Raw genomic sequence first — 5,494 nt, 5'->3', positions numbered from 1 at the left:
CTCTCCCTCTGGGTTGTGTTGCCTTCTTTTTCTGTGCTGCAGTTGTGTCCTGGCACCTGCAAGAAACCTGTTCACATTGAGGGTAAATGAATGTTTGGGAAAAGGTGTATTTCCCCATGCCAATGATTATGTCCTCGAGGACATGTAATGTATCCTAAAATTAATATTAAATTAATTTTCCCTGTGTTTCTGGGATGCTTTTGGCTAGCCTTTGACTCAGTGTGGGACAAGCCTGAGCTCTGGAAGAAAAGACTCAGAGCATTATGACAGACACCCAGCCATGTGCCTTTCACCACCTTTTCTCTGTCTCTCTCATCCCTCTATCCTGCTACTATGCTCAATATTCAGACCTACAGGAACAGTACCCACCCTAACAATGCATCATCTAGTGTACAACACACTGCATTTGCAGAGTGCTTCCTCAACTGTACTTTCATGAGCTCAGACATACAGCCATTTGTCTAGCACCGTGCAGAAGTGTTTCTCCATGCAGTAGGTTCTCTAGCAAGCCCAGCACTCAGTTTTCCACAGCCATAACAGAAGATGTCATTACATGTCAATATAGCTATCTGGCTTGTGCTCTGACAGCGTCAGGCAATCTTTTTGCAGAGAAGGAGGGTAAGAAATGCTGTGTTCTGAGAAGGTTTAAGAACACAGGCAAATAGTGTGCGTGCCATTTCTCCACCAATGAGCAATCTGGTTCACTGATGGCATGCACAGTGAGAACCACCATCTTTGGGCCGATATCTTCCAGCGTGGCAGGATTAATTTACTAAACTGTCTAATAAATTGATGTGCATTGCAAGGTTTGCTTCAGTAGTGCATATACTAAACTGGAATGATTCTATGATTTTTAGCCAGGGAAGAAGTTCACTGGTTCTGCTGCCTGCCAGAATCACTTGCCTGGGATTAGGAATTACTACACTGTGCATGTTACCAGGTTGGGATCATGAGAGTTTCTTAGTACATACCCCAGGAAAAGGGTAAACAGTGTCCGTTATGTCTTTGTCCCTGGTGCTCCTACCTGAGCAGGCTGACAAAAGATTATCAGTAAGAATAAACAACAAATGTAATGGTCTGGACTAGAAAGAGTGAATATTGGTTTATGGTTTTGTGGACATGATGGCCAGAATCCCTAGGGATTTTCAAGACTGCTGCCATAAAAAACAGAGAGGACTCTTTGTTCTCCTCCCTGCAGGATTGCTGGGAAGACTTTTTCCCATGGAGGCACAAAAACAGCATTACTCCACTTGAAAGGGAGGAGGAGTGAACAGACGAGATTATTTTAGCTGGTAACCTGCTGAGGGAATTATACTGACTTAAGTCAAGTAATGAACTTATTCTCTGAATTGTATTTTACAGGCAGTGAACTGTGGTTTTCCACTGAAGCAAACTAGAGACCATGCTTCAACCTGTGTACAGGTTATCCACTTCTCCCCTTCCACATGATCTACCTGTCTGCTTAATATACCAAGAGCTGCCTGCATCCTACTTCCAGAGGCTCAGCACAGTGTATCTCAACCCTTTTTAGTAACCTTGAGATCTAGCAGCAAAACCTACAAAGGGCTATGTGAAGTAATCACACAGAAGATGCCAACAGCTTCCTTGACTCCCTGAGGAGGCAGGACCAGCAGGACGAAACACTGACACTGACATGCCTGGTACTGAAACACATCCTGCCAGCTCACGTCATGATGCTAGTAAGAGGGGTCAGCAGCGAGAAGTTAGAGAAAGTGCAGATAGAGTAAAGGATGGAAGAAGAGCCATGGGAAGTTGGGAAGTAGGAGGTGAAATTTTATCCAACCTGGTAATCAAATAACATCCACAGTACCCCCTTCCTCCTATAGATCTGTTCAGAGGTCTGGCCTTCCTCCCTACCACCCTGATGCCTAATTAAGGAAACTGCTGCTTGAGGACCGGCATAATAAGATGACTATGCTGAAGACATCTGCAGAATGATAACTTGTTGGGGGAGAGCTTGATACTTGCCAAGGTGATCTATGATGCATCAACAGTACTCTTGCCTATTGTCTGTAGCCTTTGCTGTGGTGGGAAACATCTGTCTTTCAGAGAAATGGATCTCAAATCAATAGCCTTGTAACCTTAGGGTGATGACATTAGATGTGAGGATGAATATGGAAAAATTATTGGCATAGGAGGTTTCTCTAATTGCACTGAGCCATCTTAGTAACCAATGTGGAAATGTCCACATAAAAATCCTGGCTCTTTTGACTTCTCACCCCACTATGAAGGTCTTGCCCTTACTTGGACTTCCATATTCATAAGCATACAGTTATGCCCAGGAATTCAATATGCCGGTGATGACCTGCAATTCTGGTGCAGTCCTCATTGTTGTGGTTTTTTTTTTTTCAAAGCACAGGTGGTTTGTCTGTATGCTGTGTTACGTGGTTTTTGATCACAAATTAATACCAGCTAGCAAGATGAACAGTAACCATACCATACAGCTAAAAATCCTGGAGCACTTTACAGACATTAGTGAAGCCTCAACATACCCTTAACAGATGAAGGTTTGTTGGAAAGAAGCTAACTCCAAGGTCACTCAAGATGGTTATTTATTTGGGGATATAGGTTGGGATCCCTATGGGATCTGTCCTCTGAGACACCTAATATTTGGGGTCATCTCCACTTCAACATGCCCAGCTTAGAACAGCTAGTTGTCTCAAAGACTATGTGCAAAACCTTTGTTTATTGATCACAGTTCTGATCTATGCAACTTACCCAAGGAGACTCAGATTCAGACCTAGGAGCTCTATCTTGAGTGATGCTGAAAGGTTTAGAGGAATTAGAGGGCATTGACTAGCATTAGAAGGAGCAGGTTTAAATGGAGAGGTATTCTTCCACCACTTGAGTTTGCAGTGTATGAACACTTTGTGACAAGACAAAACTTCCCTGTCTTCACTTCCCTGAACTGAGTGTCTCATGAAGCCTGGGCTAAATTTTTCAGGGAGCAAACTGATCCCAAAACACAAAGCCTGTATTTCCTGGCTAGGTACTTCATATATATATGAAATCAGTATCCCTCAGAAGGATGGTGGTCCTTCAACTAGGAATGAATATCTTTGTTGAAGGCTTTCAATGCCAGAGGCAGTAAGACTTGCATGTAGCCAAGGAGGGTCTCCCAGAGGTGGTGCCCTTGCATTGCAAAACCTTTTCTGTATTGCCCAGGTATGCTTTCACTTTGCTGGTTTTGCAGTCCCTGGTCTCTGTGAAGCAGAATAGCATCCACCATTCCATGTCTCTCTCACTTGGACGTTGATGGTCATGGGGGAGAGGGGGATAGCTCATCTAGCACAAGGCTATTTCTTGCTTAGGACAGGTAAATGAAAGATCACAGTCACCTTGTGAAAATGCATGCCTGAGTTGCTGGACGCGTGAAGACTCGTTCTGCGTCCCTTTAGCTGCAATGGATCTCTAACTGAAGGAGATCAATTCCTCTGAGCAATTAGTACAATACTCTCACGAATAATCTCTGATTGAGCTCTTGAAGTCTACTGATTAGTCTTTCTGTCTGACCACTGGATGGACCTCTGTGCTTTTGCTTCTGCCTGGATAAAATAGAAATAGTAGTGCCTCAGTCACTAGAAGCAGTGGAGTTGCAAAGCTTGATGTTGGAAGCTCATTCATGTGGAAAAGCTCTGAAGTTGTTAAGCATTTTCACTTACAGTCCCAACAGAGCATGAGATTTTGCTCTTAAAGCTCAGAATCGGCCACCAATGGATGACTTTTTTTTGCATTGCACAGTGGCCAGAACCATGTCTAACATTTCCACACCTGAAACATGTCCAAATCCGCACTGATCTGAGAGATGGTCCATAGTCTTGTCCTGAGACCAAGAGGAGGAGGAGTGGATGATCTCAGCATTTATTCTCCCAGATGGAGCCTGGCTTGTGTCTGTTTCATTCAATAAAACATTGTAATTTAGGTGGGGAAAAAAAAGGGTGAAAAAAAGACTCGAAGTGCAGATCAAAAAAAGAGATCATGAAGATTATTTCCTGCAAAGCAATCAGATAACATGCATTTTGCCCAGATGGTTATGAATATTAACCATTGCTTTTGTCAGATGTGAGTTACCCCACCTCCATTCCACATTTCCCATATGATCGGAGGAACCACAGTGACTCATAAACCAGAGATGTGGCACTGATTAATTTCCCCTCTCATCATACATACTGTATGAATTTTTGAAATGTGCAGTAAGATATATTGCAAGGATTGAAGATTGGCTGAAGCTTGGAAGGAACCCATGCCCTTTGTCATGATGTTTATGGGTGATGAAAAGGAACAATTAAATGTTTCATCTATTAATGCTGCCGTGCAAGAAAGAGCATGATGTCAAACTAATGTTGTTCTCATTATGCTTTTTTAAATGGCTCTATAATAAGAAGATTGCCTGCAATGTATATTATGGAGCTCATATAAGCGCTTTCAGTGTTTTGTTTCTATAACAGAAAAGCTCTCTTCCTGACTTTTTTTAAGCTTTGATGCTCATTGTAAATGGAAGAAAAACAGAGCAATTCCTTGTTCAGGTCTGGGAGACTGATAAAACTGGGATCAGATCTGAAAAAACAGAAATGTGACCGATTTTTCTTACGCCTACTGCATACACAAACGATAGGAACAGCGGTCTTGCCATTTGTTTAGCAGACCTGGTGCTGGTGGAAGGTCTTGAGGCTGACAGCTGTACCCAGTGTATGGATGGTCAGTGCAAAGAGTCAGGACGGTTGCCTTCAGCCTCTCTTGAGCCCGCGGAGCCACCTCCAGCCAGCTCTCCATGTCTGTTGTTTGAGTGAAGAGGTGTGTTTGGAGCGGTAATTTTTCACGACATGCATGCATTTCCCGTAGGCTGCCCAACAGTTATTAGGTAGTAATGGCATTGCTTGCTGCTGATCTGGGTTGGATTTCAGCCTACAAGTGAAAGGCACTAAACATCATTATAAGACTCTTCAGCCATCTAGTCCTCTATAAGCATATATTTCTGCTCTATAGTCAAGCTTATGCACAGCAACAAAATCTATTTGCTAGGCAATGTGTATCTTCCTCACCCACGGGTGTATATATTTACGTACAGTTGGTTGGATTCTGGAAGACTGTTCGGGTTGTAGCACTCCCTTATAAAGGTTAATTGTTTCTGGAAACCAGATGTGAATCTCCGCTAGGCTATAAAAACAAAATGCAATGGAGCTGTTTCAAACTTTCCTGTTCCTGTTGACATGGAGAGCTGCGAGACTGTGCATTGCAATGTGAATTTCATTGATTTGTTGTTACAAACATTAACAAGAAGGTTTTGAAAAGGTAAATGAACTTAGACTGGTTTCCTGCTGGACAAGGAATAATGATGACATATCTTCAGCGGTCACACACAGGATCATGAGTTTCACAATTAGTTACAGGATCAATACAGCAGACCAGGTAATCAAGTATAGATTATGTTTATGGCTATACCAGAAATAACCAACAAAATGAATAGCATTAA

The sequence above is a fragment of the Mycteria americana genome, chromosome 11 (assembly GCF_035582795.1).
Source record: "Mycteria americana isolate JAX WOST 10 ecotype Jacksonville Zoo and Gardens chromosome 11, USCA_MyAme_1.0, whole genome shotgun sequence".
NCBI lineage: Eukaryota > Metazoa > Chordata > Aves > Ciconiiformes > Ciconiidae > Mycteria > Mycteria americana.
This window is presented reverse-complemented; position numbering follows the sequence as displayed.